The sequence below is a fragment of the Aulonocara stuartgranti genome (genome assembly GCF_965226115.1).
Source record: "Aulonocara stuartgranti genome assembly, chromosome: 6".
Lineage (NCBI taxonomy): Eukaryota > Metazoa > Chordata > Actinopteri > Cichliformes > Cichlidae > Aulonocara > Aulonocara stuartgranti.
The window spans coordinates 30,853,641-30,861,558 of record NC_138944.1 but is presented as its reverse complement, the minus strand read 5'-3'; positions in this window follow the sequence as shown (position 1 = coordinate 30,861,558).

Genomic DNA, 7,918 nt, shown 5'->3' with positions numbered 1-7,918 from the left:
GATCCGATACCAATACCTGCATTGGTATTGATACTATAGACTGCTGTGTTCTTTCTAAAGGCCAGCAGAGAAAAACTCCTGTAGATCACATTATAAAAGAATATATGTAAGTAACCACAGAGAAAACTGTGGGGTCCTTTTATTTTGAGAGAAGATGAGTAAAGTCAAAGTATAAGTTTTCGAAATTTATTAGGCGGGTAAAGGTTCAAATTAAGATGGCTGCTGTGCCTCTTCCTCTGTTTAGTGAGCCAAACGGACAAAGGTCACTGCATCCAAGCAGTAAACACTTTTATCATGAGTCACACAAACAGAATATTAATATGATTGGTTAAAAAGTTGGGGAGTAGCTGTGGTTTATACTTGGCTTTTCCCTTATTTGGGATTTGGTCTGGCTCTCGCTCATCATACATCTCCTGCAGTGGGCATCTCCCTGTGGAGAGATGGAGAGAAAACTCCTCCCTACACACACACACCAGAATTTACAGCCTCCAGTACTTTTCCAGGGCACCCTGACTCCAGTCTGCACACGAGTGTGTATTCTGCTGCACACCCTGCACAATGCACAAATAGAGTAAAAGAAATCAATTCCAACAAAACACTAATTTGATTCATGCTATGCAGTTTGAAGCATAAGCTTGTGTCGTTTTGGTCATGTTAGTGTTTTGGAGCCAGAAGTTTGCATACTTGGACAACATGATGGAGTGCTAATTTAGCAGCTCATTCTAGTTACCTTGATTCACAAGCTGTCTTCATAAACGGTGTCGGTGCAACAGGCACACATAAAAGCTATTTAGTGCTAAAGATTAGACTAATATGACACTAAGATGTATAACAATATAAGTATTTCCCCAAAATAAAGCACAAACCTCTACACCACCCAGAAATTTTGTTAATATAACCACAAATTCAGCTCAGGGTACAATTTAAGAAAAAAAATATTATTGACCATTTTGAAAATAGACTCAAAATTTTGACATAAAAGTCAAAATGTGGAGATTACACTTGTTCTTTCAAGACAAACTGCCACAGTTATTAGTGAAATCGTATTTCAGAATCGGTTTTAATAAGGAAATAATTTCTCTTTCAGCACATAAACACGGTGTGGTGATAAATTAAAAAGATTGTGCACGAAGATTCACCTGGTCAGATGGATAAACCACACAAACTTGGAAGAGTGGATTGTACAAAATGAAATGGATGGTAAAGGACAGATGAAAGGCTTTCAGTGGTCACAGCCTCGTGCTATAAAGAGGATGCTCTAGATTAAATATGAATCCTGACTTTATGGAAATCTATGAGAAAATGACCACTTGAATAAGATAAGATAAGATAAGATAAGATAAGATAAGATAAGATAACCTTTGTTAGTCCCACACGTGGGAAATTTGTTTTGTCACAGCAGGAAGTGGACAGTGCAAAAGTTATGAGGCAAAAATTAGAATACAATAAGAATAAATACAGTACACAGCTGTACAGAATAGAATAAAATAAAATACTATATACAGTAGAATAAAATAAAATAAATATACAATAAGATAAAAATAGAATACAAATACAAATACTATATACAACTGAGTAAAAATACAACGATGACAGAAAGGATTATTGCACTTAGTATAGTGACCTAGTGACCTAGTATAGTGACTTAGAATAGTGACCACGGTAAGGAACCTTATTGTTGATGTGTCTCAATTACTAGTTTAAAGTCTCCTTCAGTACAATATAATGTTTGTTTTTTATATTTTGTCTGTCATGTTAGGTCTCATAGTATTCTCTACTCAAACTCCAGAAAGATTTAAATGTTACCTGTGGGTTGACTCTTCAAATGTGTGTGTGTGTGTTTATTTACCCACAAATATTTACTGTTGGTTCTGCAGTTTGTAAATATTTAATCTAAAGTCTGTGTTCTCCAAAGGCAGATGTTTTTACCATTGCTATCTTTGCCCTGTTTGTTTCCCCTTGTTTCACCCCATCTCCTGTCACTTCTCGTACGCAGTGTACTTGGATTCCTCCCAGTTGCCTTTATATGTTTCCCATTCTCAGAATCAGCTGTTTGTGAACAGGCCTGACCTCTTTCACGAGCTGTTTCCTGCAGTGAAAATAACAAAATATAACTGTTTCTTTTACATGTTTAACCCTGGAGAACCCATGGGGTCAGAGCCGACCCCACTGGTTTACTAGGGAAACCATGGGGTCAAATTTGACCCCATGGGTTCTCCAGGGTTAAGTATGCATTACAAAGTGTTATCTTCTTTACTACTTTTAATTAGCATAGCATAAAATCCAAGGTAAGGTCCAAAGATAGTATTTTTCTAACTAATTTGGCCATCAAAAACTATTCTATACAGGCGAAACAGTTTAGAGGCTGATTTGGTTTGTTTTATCAGACTGTATATAAAAGATGGACATGGATTTCAGGTCTGAAACATGAAACCACTGAAAATGTCCTAAATCTGCATTTTTTTGTTTTTGTCCTCTGCATGTAGGTGGAGGGTTTACATTTTTCCTACACGTTTCCTGTAGCTTCTCTCTGACAAGCAGAAGCTGAATTTCTTGCTCATAGGGGGTCATATGATCGTTGGGTTTTTCTCTGTATCTATTATTGTACGATCTACTGCACAATATAAACCGCCTTGAGGTGACTGCTGTTGTGATTTGGCGCTATATAAATAAAATTGAATTGAATTGAATTGTGTTAAATACACTTGAGAAATCAAAGAAAGTGATCCTTAATGTGTAGGTATTGCTATCAAGGGGGAATTAAGGCCTCTAGATTAGATTAGATTAGATTAGATTAGATTAGATTAGATTAGATTAGATTCTATAGAACTTTATTAATCCCTCGGATGGGTTCCTCCAGGAAATTCAGTTTCCAGTTGCAGAATATCGAGAGAAGTTCCATGTTACAGAGTTAGAATATAAATATAAATAGAGGGGGATGTAAATGCATGTAAATGGTCCAGTCATCCACTTTCAGATTTGGCATGTCTGTGAATTGCACAGATGTTTCACCTGTGGTCTTCAGCAGGCTGAGACTATTTTCTCCAGTACCATCATCACAGTGATGTTAGGGAAACAGGTCAATGAATAAACCAGTGCTGTGAAACTCATCCTGGTTTTTACACTGAAAAAGTCACAAGCATCTCAGTTTAGCAACTATCAACTGTTACATCACAGCTGATGAAAGTTGAGTCATTTCTCCTTACTTTTGATTCATAGCACTGTAATATAAACTGGATCACACAATGGTTCATGCGTGATAATAAATTGATACAATACGGTCACTCTACCCTAAATATGTTGTCAGAGACTGGGTGGGTATTAAAAGGTAAATAGGATTATAAATTGTATCAATAATGCAAAATATTGTATCAACTATTGTAACGGAATTCCTTGGAAATGTTAAATACAGAGTTAAAAAGTTTTGTATTTACTAATTAGATTGTGTAAAACGTCATTCTGACTTAACTCTGCTTTAAGTCAGTTTAGTTTTAGGTTGTTTCCAAAGTGGATTTTCTTGTTTCAGTTTAGTTTTTATTGTTTGAAATGTTTTTGTTTTACTTTATTAGTTTATTAGTTTCTGTGTTTATTTTGTTCTTTATCATTTATTATTTATTATTAGTTTTATTATTGGATGAAGAGTTCAGTACAGCCATTACGTCTTGAAAACAGTTGACTGCAGTCTTTTAGCTAAAGTCTCAATGAACACATTTAAAGCCTCATTAGGCAAGTTGTGATTAAATCCTTACCAAACTAACAGATGGTAAAACTAAGAATATTCCCTATATTTATTTTTTATTTTATTTTGCTTTTTTAGTTCTCCAATCTTACAAAATTGTTTCAGTTAATTACATTTTCAGAAATGTCAAAAGTCTAGTCTAGTTCTTATTTTTATTTTAGTTAATTAATATGTTTTTTCACATTACAAGTTTATTCACATTAAAAAAAATCATTATTATGATTACTGGTGGCCATTTTGAAAAGAAAACTTAAATGAAAGACCAATTAACTAGTGCAAATGAAAGAGCCAGTGTGACACGCACACACACACACACACACACACACACACACACACACACACACACACACACACACACACACACACACCTTTCTCACGCATTCAGCCACTACCTCTGTGCAAATGTAAAAGATACAAATGGCAGTGGAACAATTTTAATTTTTTTATTTTTGTATAAATTGTGTAGGGGAAAAGAGAAAAAAAACATTTTTGTTCCATCCTAGAAAATGTTGCCAAGTCTTCGTTGTTCATGAAAGAGAGGAGATGCGTCAGTGCTCACCACGAATGCTTCCTGGATGCTGGTTCACATTTTGTGTATATGTATGTTTGCTACTGGAGGTCTTAGAGGGAAAGGCGAGGTGATGTTTAACTGCACGTGTATGCACAAGAGACTCGGCATCTGATCTGTTGTTGCAAAGAGCTACATTCAAGTGATTGTCTTTTACCTCCTTGCACAGACTAAAGTTACATATATATATATATATTATAAATATAAATATTTCCATATATATGAACCTATTAACAAAGTGTCTTGAAAATATACCCAGGAATACAAACATCAGTAACAAATAGCAGTCTGTACTTTTTAATGTTTTTCTTTTGTTTTTTTAAGTCATTGTATAATTGACATACTTTGTGTCACCGATGAATGAATCATGGCAGTGTGTTAGTGTGCGCTGGATGAAGATGATTGTAATTAAGTCCACATTCCAGGATGAAAAAGCCTGGGATGATATCCGTGGCCTTGGATTAGCCTACTGCAGGACACCCTGGACAGGAGCTGGGGCTTTGTTCTGAAACTCTTCTGGAGTAGAGACAAGCTTCTGTGAATTTCCGGTCATCCTCTAAAAAAAAAAGAACCTGCGACCAGTAATTAGCCGAGAACGGTTGCTTTCAACTTTTGTTCCTCGTCTTTTGATTGTAAACATACTTTCAGGAAAGGCCAGGGAGACCGTCTGATGGTACGTACTTCTGTGGGAGGTTGGATTTTTTTTTTCTTTCCTTCACTGTATGTAATTACATGGACATGTAATTTAGGTTAATGCTCATTGTTAAGTGCATTCTCAGGAAGGAGACTGATCGGCTTCCTGATAAGCATTCCTTTCTCCATTCCTTTGCTTTGCTGCTAACCATCCGGATTTTTAGTCTGGGAAGTGTGGCTCTATGTCTCACTGCTCACCGTATTGCTTTTAATCACCTCAGCTTGTCAGCCATACCTACCATATCACTGCATGGTGCTCACACACACACAGACACACTTAACCAAGAGGAAACTCTGGCTTTAGTCCTCAAATGTTAACAGTATTCATCACATTTTTTCTTTAAATTCTGTTTTTTTTTCTTGCTTATTTGCTTTTAACATCCTGCTCTGTTAAATCGCCATGTAAGTTGGAACAATCATATTTCATTTGGAGAATTTCTTTAACTGGCAAAAACCCACGTTTGTGGTTCTGATTGTTTTGTTATAATTCGATTTCTTTTTGATATAAGGAATTAAATGGATTTTTATAGTAGAAATGTACGATGCCCGTGTCTGTCATTTGGAAAGATGGAGAGGAGAAGCAGTCTACTTCATACTTCAGTACATTAGGAAATAGCCTCACTTATCATTAAAGAATGAAGAAATAAAACACAAACATGTAGAAAGCACTTGTTTGGATGTTGCTTAATCTGGAAAGGCTTCTGAATTGTAATGAAAGTCTTTGGTCTTGTTACATAAATCATCATATTTATTAAACAGGAAGTGTTGTCTTTCAGTCAACAGACAATCCCAAGAATAGCTTTTTCTTAAAAAAAAAAAAGTATGTTTCTTTTGATTTCAGTACACACAAGAATAGTGTTTTATACAATCTTGAGCCAAATTTAAGTAGTGTTAAGATGTATTGCTCCCTTTGTGCCAATGTCATGCAAGTCTCTAAAGCTGTTAGGAGGAATAATCTGTATTAAAACGGATAAGAAAAAGAAGCTTTAAATGCACTTCATCCTTCATCTGTTAATACATTTAGAGCAGGCTAACCAAACAGCAAGTGTGCCTTTGAAACAGTAGTCCACCTGGAGTCTCCTTCATGCGTCTGTCACCTCCTAACTGTCACGCACGGTGTGACAGGAAGTGTTATCAAGGCACGTAATATTCTGTTTTTAACCACCACTTGGTCAAGGCACAAAACTCTGGGGACTCTCGTGTCAGCTGTTCTGATGTACTAGAGGTAAAAAGGAACTAACATACCTTTAAGCTTTTTTTGTGCCTTCAACTTGCATATTGTTGTCAGGATTATAAGGCTAATGTTATATTACAAGGCGGTAAAAAATACAATCTTTACCAAATGAAAGATGTAAAATAAACAAATTATGGCTGACTGACGAGAAATAACACAAAAAGGCACTTCTTAAGCGGAACATCAAACTTTGGAGTAATTTGGTTTGTCTAGCTTGACAAGAAGAACCAGTACAGTGATGGTCTTTGCTCCCAGATACAATCAAAATAAACAATATTAAGTCTGATTGAAGGCGTCTCGAAGACTTGGCGTAACGCTGCGAAACAGTCCACGAATGTCTGTTATAACATCGCACCTCCTCTGTTATTTGCAGGAGGCTTTTGCAGGTGTCTTAAAGGCAGGCGTCCCAGCAGCAGCAGAAGAGTCGGCAATTTATCTTGGCTGCCTCCCAGTTTAAATCCTGCTATGACTGCGTAACCTTCGGATATTAATGGGTTTTAGGAATGTCCACATTAAGATCCACATGCTAGCAGGCACTTGTTAGTGAAAGCACAATTCCTCCTCCAGTCCTCAGATGGCCTCACCTGTGCTCTGGTCATCCTCCCAAAGGTCAGTGCCGACAGAGCAGGGAAAGCCTTCTGCTCGCGGTGACGAAGGAGTAGTAGCGCGTTGTGCTTCTGTAATCATGCCTGCTCATTTAAAGTGGTTGTAAAAGGGCATCCATAAATAAATAAATTACCGGGCTAAAACAAGGGCTTTGTCCTGTCCTCGCTTTTCAGTCTTTGTGATCTGCAGCCTCAGGGTTGAGATGCGCCACTGGGACAAAGGGAAGGGTTACAATAGGGAGGGGACTATAAGTGACGAATAAGTGGTTTAGGGTCTCTTCCAACCGCTCCGGATCAACGCGTCCGCTCGCAGGAAAGGCTGGTTTCGGAGATCTGTGAGTAGGCATGGAGAGGGGGGGTGAGAGACAGGGGGACACACATGTTAGACGACCAAGAGGTCAATCTGGACATTTGCTTCTGTTTACATCTCAATTTCTTAAGAGTGTTTTTAAGCAAGAAGAGCAGAGGATGTACACTCAGTTCTCACTTTATTAGGTACACCTAATTTATATCAGTTGTTCCCTCATTTCTGTAAATGAGGTTAAGCTAAAAAAAGAAAAGCAAATAGGAACACCTTACTGTATAATGCAGTACATGAAAACAGCACCACAAACACTTCCTCTTTTTTATAATGAAGATGAAACTATGAAAAGTTGCCTTTATTGCAGGACTGTTGTTAGTCTGCATTAGTTTGAGCTCCCTAATAAACTGACAACTGAGTGTTTATTGTTATAATTTTCAAATCCAGAAAATCTGGAAACACTTGTGCAGTTAAAACTTTGGGTTAAAGCTGAAATTGTCCATAAGAGCTACAAAATTAGCAAATGTGGCAGGAATGCCACATTCCCATAGCCTTGTATTTCAACTGCTAGAAGTTGTGCTTCAAAACGGAGAAATTCAAGGCTTTGAGACGGTGATTTTGGCAAATCAGTAACACTAAACAATGAGGACGTTACAAAGTAACCACTCTGGTTACAATACAGTGGTCAACAAGCTCTTGAGTTTGCAGATTACCAAACAGGATGGCTGTCACAGAGGAAACAAAAGTGTGGATACAGACTGTGTTCACGTAAGTTTGA